Below are 12,520 nucleotides of genomic sequence, written 5' to 3' on the forward strand. Positions count from 1 at the left end.
TTGAGGGAAACTGGCTATAGTGATTCAGCAAATTATCTAAACCAAAATGTAAAATTGCACACCTCCTTGAATAACTTTGTGAAATGATGAAGTAAACAATTAGCTTTTTCTGCCATTAGTCTTTTATTAGCTTTCTTCCTAATGCTGTCAAATTACCATCTTTACATCTGTAGAGTTTGCACCATTTTCAACAGATGCGCTTAAGTATCAATCACTGTCACACAGTTATAATTACTTTGCAGAGGTTGTTGTGCTATCTCCAACATGTTTTATGTTTCTTTCCATGAATCTCTCCTGACTTTGTGAAGAAAGGCTGCCCAGAACTCAACATGAAACTTCAAGCACAGCACCAGGAAAGCTTAATACAGAAATAAGGTTTCTGCAAACTCATGTTATACTGATCTAAAAATGGTTTTAAAAAACAGAATCTATCCATTTGCTCCCCTCGTGCATGTTCTACAGTTTGCTGTTATTTGCATGGACTCTGAAGCATGTCTGCATCCTTTGTTCTGGTCTACCATCTTCTTACACTGTCTCCTGGCTTTGTACTTTCCAGAGTCAGCAGTACAGTGTATTTAAGCAAACCCTAATGTTAGAAAGTGGGGAGAAACCTATTTTGTATATATGGCCAATTATAATTGTCACTTCTCTCTAGCTAAACCAGGACAATTAAGCAGAAGCCAAAAATATATGGCAGCAGGCTGTACCAAAGTAACTCCTGGTAAAGCAGGAGAAATAACAAAGGTAATGTGGTAATGTCAATAGAATGAATAATGTAATGCTAGTACAATACAATACAAAAAAGCCAAATAGACGAATTTAGAGCAAATTATTATTGTAAAGACTTAGTAATCACAAGTAATTAATTCTTAATAAAATTATATTAATATTAGAATTTAATCATAACTTAAGTACTAAATTTAGTCACTGAGCACCAACCCTGAGAATATGAATTTGTTCTGAACAGAAATGAAGCAGGATTCTGTGTAAAAGAAACAGTATTGTGGTCTGGAATTTCAGCACCTTACAGAAGGTGCTAACAGATAACTGATACCATCAATACCAAAATTTTCTAAGGGGTTCATAGTACGTATAAAAATATATGTACCTGCTCCTGCATGGGCTCTTCTCCACGGCCTATGGCTCTGGCCCAGAATCTGCTCTGGTGGGGGTCCTCCACAGGCCACAGCCTCCGTCAGTGCAGGTCCACCTGCTCCACCATGGTGTCCTCCACAGGCTGCAGCATCGAACCCTGCTCCTCTGTGGTATGCCATGGGCTGCAGGCAGACAGGCTGCTCCTCCATGGTACTCTCTGCTGGCCGCAGGGGAACGTCAGCTCTGGCACCTGGAGCACCTCTCCACCTCCTTCTTCAATGACCTAGGTGACTACAAGGCTCTTTCTCAACGTGGGGATGGGTCAGTGTTTCTCACTCCTCACTCGCCCAACCATTGTTGCACAGCAGTTGTTTTTTTCCCTTTCTTAAACATGCTCTTACAGAGGAGCAGACAACATCGCTTATTGGCACGGATCTGGGCAGTGTCAGGACCGTTTGGAGCTGGCTGAAACTGGCCCTTATCTAACGTAGGACAGCTTCCGGAAACCACCTTTTCAGCTCACATTTTTTTTGGTGACGTGGATGGTGGAATTGAGTGTACCCTGAGCAAGTTCGCAAATGCTGCAGCACCTCTCCTGTGAAGAGAGGCTGAAGGAATTGGGGTTGTTCAGCCTGGAGAAGAGAAGGCTCCGTGGAGGCCTTACAATGGTATTCCAGTACTTAAAGGGGGCTTATAAAAAAGTCAGAGAGCGACTTTTTATGTGGGCAGAGAGTGATAGGACAAGGGGGTAACAGTTTTAAACTAAAAGAGGGTAGATTTAGGCTAGATATTCAGAAGAAATTCTTCACTCAGAGGGTGGTGAGGTCCTGGCCCAGGCCAGGAGGAGCTGTGGGTGCCCTATCCCTGGCAGTGCCCAAGGCCAGGCTGGGTGGGGTTTGGGCAGCCTGGACTGGTGTTCCTGCCCATGGCTGGGATTGGAACCAGGCAGGCTTTGAGGTCCCTTCTAACCCAACCCATTCCCCAATTCTCTGGTTCTTTGATAAGCAACAATATTTAAGGAACAGAGTTAGCTCCTGATTATCAGCTTATGTAAGTGGTAAAAGAAGAATTAAGACTAGAATAGTGAAAATTATTTCAAATAGATATGAGTACCCATTCTTGGGAAAGATAATATTGTAGTAAGAATGAAGCACTTTTCTCCATGAATAAATGAGCAGTATCACCTGTATGGATCCTGTGTATTTGGTTTTATTTTATCAGTAAATTGTTTTGTTTCAAACTTTATAAAGATTGTTTGAATATTCTCCAATATGAAGATAACTTTTGCTGGCCTTGGACCTGATCTATTGTATTTGACTAAAAATATGTTTCAACCAGACTTTCAAGTAGACTTAACAACTGTTATTTCCAAAGAACTCAGAGACTTACAGAGATGAACTGGAATATCAGAGTCAATGGCATCTTTGGCGCATTCTCTGGACAGGACTGGTCTGTGGGGACAGTTATCTGGTTATATTATATGGGTTATCCCACTACTATTAGACACACTACTCCAATATAACAAGTGGAGCAGGCACTTGTGCAGAAAGTTACCAGACAAACTGAACAAAACAAAAACAAAAACAAAAACAAAAACCCTGCTAAGTATTTAAAACCAATAAAAGCCTTTACAGTAAGTTAATAAAACTAGGAGTGCCTTCGCAGGATTTTCAAGATGGGCATTATGAGACCTTCCAGTCAGGTCAGTATACAGCACATCGTTACTACAGAACACACCACTCTAATTCTGGTAAAAATGTGGGCCATATGTGCAGGGGAATGGTGATCCTTGCTGAAAGCAATTAATATCTTCCCTCTGTATAAAAAGTACACTGCTATCAGTTTAAAAAGCAGAAAACTTTAGGGAAAAAAAGCTGATGTTGCCAATTTTTCAAATTAAATAAACTCTATTAAATTAGTGGATTTTACTCAGCAGTAACTCTCAGAAAACATCTACAGAATTTTTGTGATCCAGTTTATTCTTCTTTTTAGCCATTAATTAAAGCGTAAGGGACTTTAAGAGCAGAATACTGAAATTTAGCTAGATTTTTCTTATTAAAAGAAGGAAATTCTCCAATAATTACCTCTTCCCCTAAATGCTTTTTGGCTCTCATTACAAGCAAAGTACTATGCTAATATACCTCATCTTGAAAAAGTCTCACAATTCCTGCTAATAGAATTAAACCTAATTCTCAACAAATAAACTCTCAATGCAGTTAATGGAAAAAAAAAAAGGAACAGAACTACTTTGTCTGAGAATGGGTCATTACCACAGTTCCTAATTACAAATACCTTAATGCATAATGTAAAGCACAACATTATGTAGGCTCTTAAAAATTAAAGGTGTAGCAAGATCTATGATCTGATGTGTCCTTGGAATTTTTTATATGTACATTTCGAATGCTCGAAAGACAAAAAGAGCAAGCCTACAAAATACAAAGATTTACTCACCCTCCAAAAATGTTTACTAATAATTTATGCAGTTTACAAGACTGCATAATAAGACTTGATTTTGACTTCGGCCACATTCTGAAACTGATTTTAATTTGTCCACTCCTCAACCCTCTTGACAGAGGAGTTTTCACACCTACTAGTTAATGAAGGATTAGTACTTTCCTCTAGAGTAAGTTGCAAACACAACCAAGGTTAAAGCAAAGGACATTCATCCTGAATTAACTGACATAATGCTATTGAACATGAACACACGCGACTAATGATATATTCCTATTACCATACCAAGCATTTATCAATACTATACCACAAATTATTTCCTGTATCAGTTCTCTTATTGCCATGAGATGGTATATTCTGTTGAATTTACTTCACTGAAAAAGTACATAGAGAAAAGCACTGGTAACAGAACACATAGTAAATCACAGTAACCAAATTACAAAATACAGGATCTGACTTGCTAGTCAGAGTTTTGCTGTCTTGAATGACTTCACAAAACTTGTATTTTTTTTTCTCTGATATTTCAGAAGCAATCTGCAAGAAAGAGTATAGCAGTGATGCAGACCATAAAGCAGAACTCTTCTGAAACTGTAGGTGGACTATACCTTAACCAAGACTTGATGAGTTAAAACACTGCTTAGAGTGAAAAAGTCTGTTTTACCAAAGCAAAAATTTCCACTTTTTTTTTTTTTTTTTATGAAAATACTTTTCATGTATTTATTTTCCAGGAGGATTATTATCTAAAACTTTGAAACTTTCACTAGCATGAATATTTTATGCTCTGGCTAATTCTGGAAATAAGGAATTTATATAAATTTATATCTGGCACACTTATAAAGCTTCAGGATTTTACATCTGCAAAATTACTGAATGTTGTTGCCAAATTCATTCTTTATCTTCTCGTTCTCGTAATTGTTATTAATGCAAATGTCTGCCTTTCCCTATCGCCCTGATAACATAGATTCTGTAAAAGCTAAGGTCTTTTGATTTCTTTAGCTTTGTAGATATACTCTTCCTGAGGGACATGTAGGCACAGACTGGGAATTACGGCTATTGAAAGAAAATTATTTCCTATTTGGCATTGTGCAGAAACAGACTCTGGAGAATCCCATCTCTCAAACTGATCTTGTCCTGCGCCCCACAGACAAAAATGATTATTGTGAACTTAAGAACAGCAGCTCCTTCATGGCCACAGCGCCCTCCTTAACTACACCCCACAGTGCCCGGCCACATACACTCTTTTGCTCTCCTTTACAAGAAAAAGGTAGAAAGAAATATAATTAATGATGGAAAAGGCTTCTCCTAGGGGGTATACAATTCAGTCAGGTTGACAAGTATTTACTTGAAGTTCATGCACAAGTAAGAGGAATTCACAGAATCATAGAATCACTAAGGTTAGAAAAGATTTCAAGATCATCAAGTCCAGCCATCACCCTACTACCAATGTCACCTAACCATGTCCCTAAGCACCATGTCCAACCTTTCCACAAACACCCCCAGTGACAGTGATGCCACCACTTCCCTGGGCAACCCATTCAGTGCCTGACTGCTCTTTCTGAGAAGAAATGTCTCCTCATTTTCACCCTGAACCTCCCTTGGCACAACTGGAGGCAGACATTCCATTCTCTTGGGAAGATAAAGAAGAATGGGAATGGCTCTCTAGAGGAAAGGGTCTCAGGAATAGGGGTTCCAAGAACAAATATGAGGAGTTGCCAAACTACAAAGCTTGGAGTAGAACAAGTCACTATGGTCGGTCTCTATATGGTCACTATGGACAGACTATGGCCATCCTCCCTAAAACTGAAGAGCTCTGTTTGAATTCCAACAGAATTATGGCTGCTAAAAGAACTGAAATATTTCTGCAAGTGCTTGGGATGGCATGTTGTTGAACATAGATATATGCAGTATCTACTTGCAACAATGCATAATTAAGGGTTAAAAAATAGTTGCAAATATAAATTGGTTATGATAAATAGCCTTCCATATCATTGTTCAACTAATATTGCTTACTTCATTTTAGTAGAAATTAAACTGAAAGTGGTCTAAGTGAAATAAATCTATCTGTATTTAATAACCAAGGATAATTAGTGTGTGCAGTATGAATAACATAAGTTACCACAAGGAAGAACATGCATTTACTTTGAAGTATGACAGCAGCTAACGCTGTAATCCAAAATGTCACAAGAAGTTAGGCACCTGGCATGCCAAATAAGCTCTACAGAATTTTCTTGTACCAGGACATTGTAATATCTTCAGCTGTCACTGCCATAAATGTACTTTCAGCTACCTTCAGGTAGCTGCTATTTATTTCCCAAATGTGCACAGAATACCAGTGTAGGTCAGAGCTGCAATTTTCTGTTTTAGGACTGAAGTTAGCAGTGTGGTAATGCCTGTGGAACCAGTAGAACAAACAAACAACTCTTTCAAATAAGACTTGATGTACACCATTTCAAATGCATCATGTGTCAGATGATCTAGTGTCAATCCCAGCCTGTGCAACACCTCTGTCTTCCTGTCTTTTGCCAATATGTAAAACATCTGTGTTAATATAGAATCAAATAAATTCTTTGAAATAGCTTGAAAAACGCTGACATCACATCTGAAGTGCCTTCAGCATCACTTTCATGGAACTGAAAGCCACTAAGGCAAATACTTACTCTTCCCTTTCACACACAGCCTATCACAGAACCACAGGATTACAGAGCAACTGAGGTGGGAAGGGACCTCTGAACAACAGTTATGAACTGTCTATGTCCCCTCTTCTTTTCACCTTGATATTTGGTGCTTGGTCCACTTGCCTTCTTTCCTACGTAATTTTACTGTTATCTTTAAATGCTTATGTTAATATTTTCCTTCTTTTCTGTGGTAAAAGCCATGGAACTTTAAATGTGTGTAGAAGGATAACATTTGAGTTTGCCACACAAATATATGTGCGTGTAGCTGAGCATCAGAACTGTGCCCATATACACACACTTTTCTCATTTTCCCAGCTGGTCTGGGCTCAAGACAGCTAGTGTGATGTGACTGACTGAACCTGCAGCTGCTTTCACAAGGTAAGCTCATCCAGTCTGCACAAACCTGCCCTTGCAGAGATGCTCCATACAGTGGCTGACCATCCTGCTTGGGAGACCTGAATCCTACATGAGTGCTATTCTCTACAGAATGTCCTAGCAAATGAGATCAGTTGTCTTTTTTTTTTTTTTTAACCAAACAGTCTGTCTGTGCAACAGTTCATAAAACCAAGTAATGAAGTCTAGTTGTAATGACAGAAGGCTGGAAATTTGGAAAAGAGGCTGAGGGAATTTTGAAAACTCATGTTCGATTACTTTTGTAAAAAAAAATCAGGAAAACTTATTTGAAAGGTTTCAGGGTAAAGTACAAGCAACAGTTGTTGACCTTTTTGAAGTAAAATTCTTTATATCTTTCTTTTTATTTTGAACAGTTAGTACCTAAAATGCTGAAAACAGAACACTAATAGTGCAAACCACAAAAAGCACATTTGGATTGAGACATTAAGTAACTAATGGTATTATATTTCTTTATAATAGTGCAGCTTGAAGAGCACAGTTAAGGATTATGTATATTTTGTGTATAGTTAAGTAATTTTAGCCTACAACAAAGGAATTCCAGTCCTTGAGTCCTGCAACTGCTGGTCACAGAAAAGCCTGAATTTCTGAATTGAAATGCTATAAGACCAATATATTCAAAAGCTATTCCATTGTTCTTTGCTAATACATGTTACATAAAAAGTATCATTATTTTTCTATATTAGCCTTAAAGCAAGAAAAAAAAAAGATGTTATGATCCTTATATTTCCAGCCATACATACAAGATGTTACCCATTCATAAAGTGTTCCCAACAATAGAAGAGAGAGAAACCAAAGTCCTTTCCCCAGTACAGAGAGGAACTTCTCACTTTAACTCTGTGCTACTTGCTTTGTGAACAATGTAAGTCAAACCCAGATGATGCTGGGCACACCTGCAGTACACACCATTACACATGACAAAAGCAACGTCTCTGCCTGTATTTCTGCGGGCCTTAGTCGGCTCATAGGTGAAGCAGTGTGCCACGCAGCCAAAGAGGCAAACTGTACATACAGACTCAGGTGGCAGCAGGTTGGCTGTTCTTTACTGATGTGAATGTCTCCCTGTGCTGCGAACTTCCCCTAGACCTGGGACTGCTGCTAGTTAATGTTGTCATGCGGAGCATTGAAATTCTTTGGAAATAATGATTTAAATCTTTAGATATTTATTGATCTGGTTGTACTTAGATTCCTAAGGAACATCTGTGCCTGTCAATGCTTTCTCGCAGTTGTAGTTATGGAAATAATTGCAGTAATTTTTCTCTGGCTTAAAACTTAACATAATGGAAAAAGTAAATGTTCAGAATAATTTTTAGGGGAACAGACATGCAAGGAGCAATTGGCTCATGAAAAAAAAAAAAAAGATCAGGTCTTCTGAATCCACTGGGTACTCCGTACCCCTTTAATGAGCACAAGAAGGTAAAGCATATCGTGTTTGAGACCTCCATCTCCTCCTAACTGATTCATTTAAGGTTATGTGACTCTTGTAACTTCTGAAAACAAAACACCACAGAAAATGCATTGCTTTTTCCACTTTAGTTTGTAACAAGGCTATAAACTGTGTGACTGATGAAGTAAATTGCAACAGGATGCAAGCTCCTGTCTGCTGCACACAATACAGATACAGCTGTGTTCCAGCATTACTACTGAGCTTTGCTCAACTATGCAAGTTACAGTCAGTTCAGGCATTGCTCAAAATGACCACCAAACCTTTCAGTTATTACAACGAAACAGCAAAACACAACCAAGAGCATTTTACAATGCTGTTCTTAAATGCCTCGCTCCTCAGATTTTGACAGCACTCAGGTAAGTATCAAACAAACTTTGTCACCAAAACTCGAGCTGGCAGACACCCAGCCTTCCTGACAAGACAGCTGCTGCAGGGCCTCAAGAGGAAAAAGAGTTTATGAACTCTGGAAGAAGGGCAGGCAGCTCAGCAGGGCTATGCAGCCCTAGTCAAGCTGTGCAGGGAACAAGTTAGAAGGGCCAAAGCCCAGCTGGAACTCAATTTGGCTAGTGTAGTAAAAAGCAATAAAAATGCTTTTGGAACTACATCAACAACAAAAGGAGGATTAAGGAGAATCTCCATCCTTTACTGGATGTGAGGGGAAATGTAGTGATAAAAGATGAGGATGAGGCTGAAGTACTTAGGAACTGAGTTGGAAGATAATGATGGAGAGCAAGAAGAAACCTGTATAAACCAGGGCGAAATTGTAAATGACCTCCTACATATTCTGAATGTTCATGAGCCTATGTGGCTGGATGGGATTCATCCAAGGGTGCTAGAGGAGCTGGCAGAAGTGTTCACCAAGCCACTTTCAATAAGTTAGCAGCAGTCTTGGCTAACCAAATCCCAGCTGACTGGAGGTAGTGAGTCTACAAGGACAGAAAGGAGAATACAGTAAACTGGCAAGAGTTCTTTACATCAGGAGTATCATGAAGGCTATTGATCTAAGCATCATTTTGATTATCAGTAAAGGCTGTAACTCTCAGCCTGCAAGAGCATGGAGCTAGGCTATGGATTAGGGTTTTTCTTAAACCTATTGATGTGACACACTCAAAGTTTCCGTTCTTGGTCCCAATTTGCAAATCTGTTATGGATAAGGAAATGACACATTGAGAAGTCATGACAGAAGAGAACATATTGTGCTAACTCATGAAATTAAAGAAATTAAAGTTCCTTTCTGAACTGCTCTGTAGATCTACACATGCTTTCCATGCTCAGTAAGTTTACAGTCATACTGTCCTTCCAAATCAGAAAATAAAGAACAACTCATCCCAAAGGTTTGCAAGTAAATTCATCCTGCTTTTGACTACTCATTACAAATGATCAAACTCCCTAATTTTTACTTCATTTGTAAATCATTGTGTATCAGCAAGAAGACAAGATACCCGCCACAGAAAACAATGAGCCAGTGTTTTCTTAAAAGGTTGCTGTTCATTTTAATAAAAAACAAGAAGAAAAGGCTCACATTTCTATCTAGAAGAAACTACAGCTCTAAGGTTATTACATTTAAAATAGGATTCATACACCTAAAACACTGCAAAATCAGTACTAACTACAATTTAGATTCATATTCAGAGTCTAATTTTTTTGTTCCTTATTTTTCAGTCCTTTCACACAGACACAGCACAGAAAGATTTTGTACTCTGATGGAGAGAATGAATCAAGCCTATTAAATGAATGGAGTCCTGTCAAAAGCATTTTGTAATCAGCACTCTGCCCACTCTGATGTGGTGACTGCTGACTTGCTGACTCCTGTAGGAACTCTGCTTTAATAAAATAATGTAAGCTGAAATTCACATTAAGCATCAATATATTTTCACGGTAGGTGCACAACACGGGGGGAGGGGGGAGGGGCAGAAAGTGACTGCATTTTCTTTGCTTAGTTTATGAAAAATGAATCCCAAAATACCTTTAAAGAACCTGTTTTTCTAAGTACCGTACAGTGTTTTGAATCTCTAGGAATTCAATTTTTGTTGCTGCACTGATTACATGTAATTGAGTCATGAAAGTGACTTGCTAAAGATTACAGAAAGAATAAATAAAATAAAAATGCAAAACAGTATTTTTTTAATAGGTATATATTTTTCCCTAGGTTTTCTTTGCTTTGCTGCTGATCATCACACTCTAGATATCTGAGATACTTTTCCTAAATGGCATATTTATTCTGTTTTTCTGTCATCTACCTCATCAGTTTTAGTACCTTTCTGCACTGTCTATTTTTGATTTTCTGTTTTGTTGTTCTGATTCTGTTGTTTTCATTTTGTGGATGTCAAAAATTTACTAAATTAATTTCTGCCTATTCTCTTTCTGACTCTGCTAGTCAGGATTTTTGAAGCAACTCGTGGCTTTGTAGCTTCAAGTGCAATAATGCAGTTTGTATGAATTAACTTTACTACTCACTCACTTAACTCAGAAATACAATCTTTTTACCAGCAGCAGAATAGAATCATAGAACCATTAAGGTTGGAAAAGACCTCCCAAGATCTTCTGGTCCATCACCCTACTACCAATGTCACCCACTAAACCATGTCCCTAAGAACCACGTCCAACCTTTCCTTAAACACCCCCAGTGACAGTGACTCCACCACTTCCCTTGGCAACCCATTCCAATGCCTGACTGCTCTTTCTGAGAATAAATGTCTCCTCGTTTCCAACCTAAACCTCCCCTGGCACAACTTGAGGCTATCCCCTCTAGTCCTGTCACTAGTTACCCATGAGAAGAGGCTGACCCCCAGCTCCCCACACCTTCCCTTCAGGTAGCTGTAGAGAGCAATGAGGTCTCCCCTGAGCCTCCTCTTCTCCAGACCAAACACCCCCAGTTCCCTCAGCCGCTCGTCACAGGACTTGTGCTCCAGGCCCTTCACCAGCTTGGTAGCCCTTATCTGGACACGCTCCAGGGCCTCGATGTTCTTCTTGTAGTGAGGGGCCCAGAACTAAACACAGCACTCAAGGTGCAGCCTCCCCAGAGCAGAGTACAAGGGGAGGACCACCTCCCTAGTCCTCTGGCTACTCTATGCCTGATACAAGCAAGTCTCCAGTCATGCTAATCTCTTTCTTGGTTACTGAGCTGACTTTCAGAAACACTCTCTCATAGGTCCATGTTTGGTACATAGTTTTAATTTTGTCATTTTGAAACAGACAGGATAAACATTACACTGTTAGAGCAGGAGATGAGAATCAGTCCTTACCTTGTGACTTGCAGTGTTGCAAGACCAGAGTCTCTCATTGATCTTACTGCAACAATAAGGAAAGAAGTATCTGCATTCTCTCTGTCTTTCTGTCTTTCTCTCTCTCTCTCTTTTTTTTTTTTTTTGGTTTGTTTGTTTTTTCTATTGGCAGAAATTGAAACAAAGAGCCCAAAATGAAAAATGACAATATGGTCAAAATTGTACTAGAATCATGAGTTCCTAGTTAAGTAATTAGGGCAAGTGAAAACTCAAACTCCAGGTTCAGAAAAACAGCAAAATGGAACTTGCAATATTTTAACTCTAGACATTAGCTAATAAAATGAACAAAGAAATTATTTTAAAAGAAATAGAAAACACTTGAAAGAATATTAAGTAAACTTTTCTTAATGTTAAGAAACATTAATCTGTAGTTCAAAACCATTTTAGATATTTAATAGTCAAAGATAGATCTCTGAAAGATCACCAAAAACAAAACAAAATAACAACAACAACAACAACAAAACTCATCCTGACTTCAAAAAAAAAAAGAGATAGAAATATAGAAATGCAAAACAAGCAAAAAGTCATACAATACTTTACAGTCTGGAAAGTTTTTAATTCTCTTGTCTCTTGGAAGCTATTTGTTTAATTATTATTGATGCACTGCTTTGAGTAACAGATCAGACATATGTAAATGTCTGTATGTCAAAAGAGAGAACTGCACCATTAACGTACTGCCTCATGCTCCTCAAGCTCCTCTTGAGGAGGAAGAAGAGAGAATCTGCACTTACAAATGGAAAAAGCAAGTATAAGTTGTTTTCAAGTCTCTGCTGAATATAATTCAGAGGGCACAGACAAGAATCCAACAAATAGCTGGGCCAAATACATTTTTGAAAACACGCTCAATGGGGATGCTTCAGCTAAACTTAAACAATACTCAGTTGTTCAATGTTTACACTTTGAAGGTAATTATTTATAAACCTCTCTGCACATAGTATTTTTTTGGTTTTATTTTAAAAGCTATCCTGCCACTTCCTTTGTCTCTCCTCCAGCCTCTCTTCCTGGTTTTTGTTTCAACTCGAATTTGTCCATCCAAGTACGTTTAAGGTTGGCGTCATCTCTGCCAGTCTGGAGACAAGTGATTGCAGAATACTTCTACTTATTATCAGTTACTTGATTAACACATATGTGTTAATGTATAAAGTATGTATGTAAGA

Source organism: Aythya fuligula, chromosome 15 (genome assembly GCF_009819795.1).
Source record: "Aythya fuligula isolate bAytFul2 chromosome 15, bAytFul2.pri, whole genome shotgun sequence".
NCBI classification, from domain to species: Eukaryota; Metazoa; Chordata; class Aves; order Anseriformes; family Anatidae; genus Aythya; species Aythya fuligula.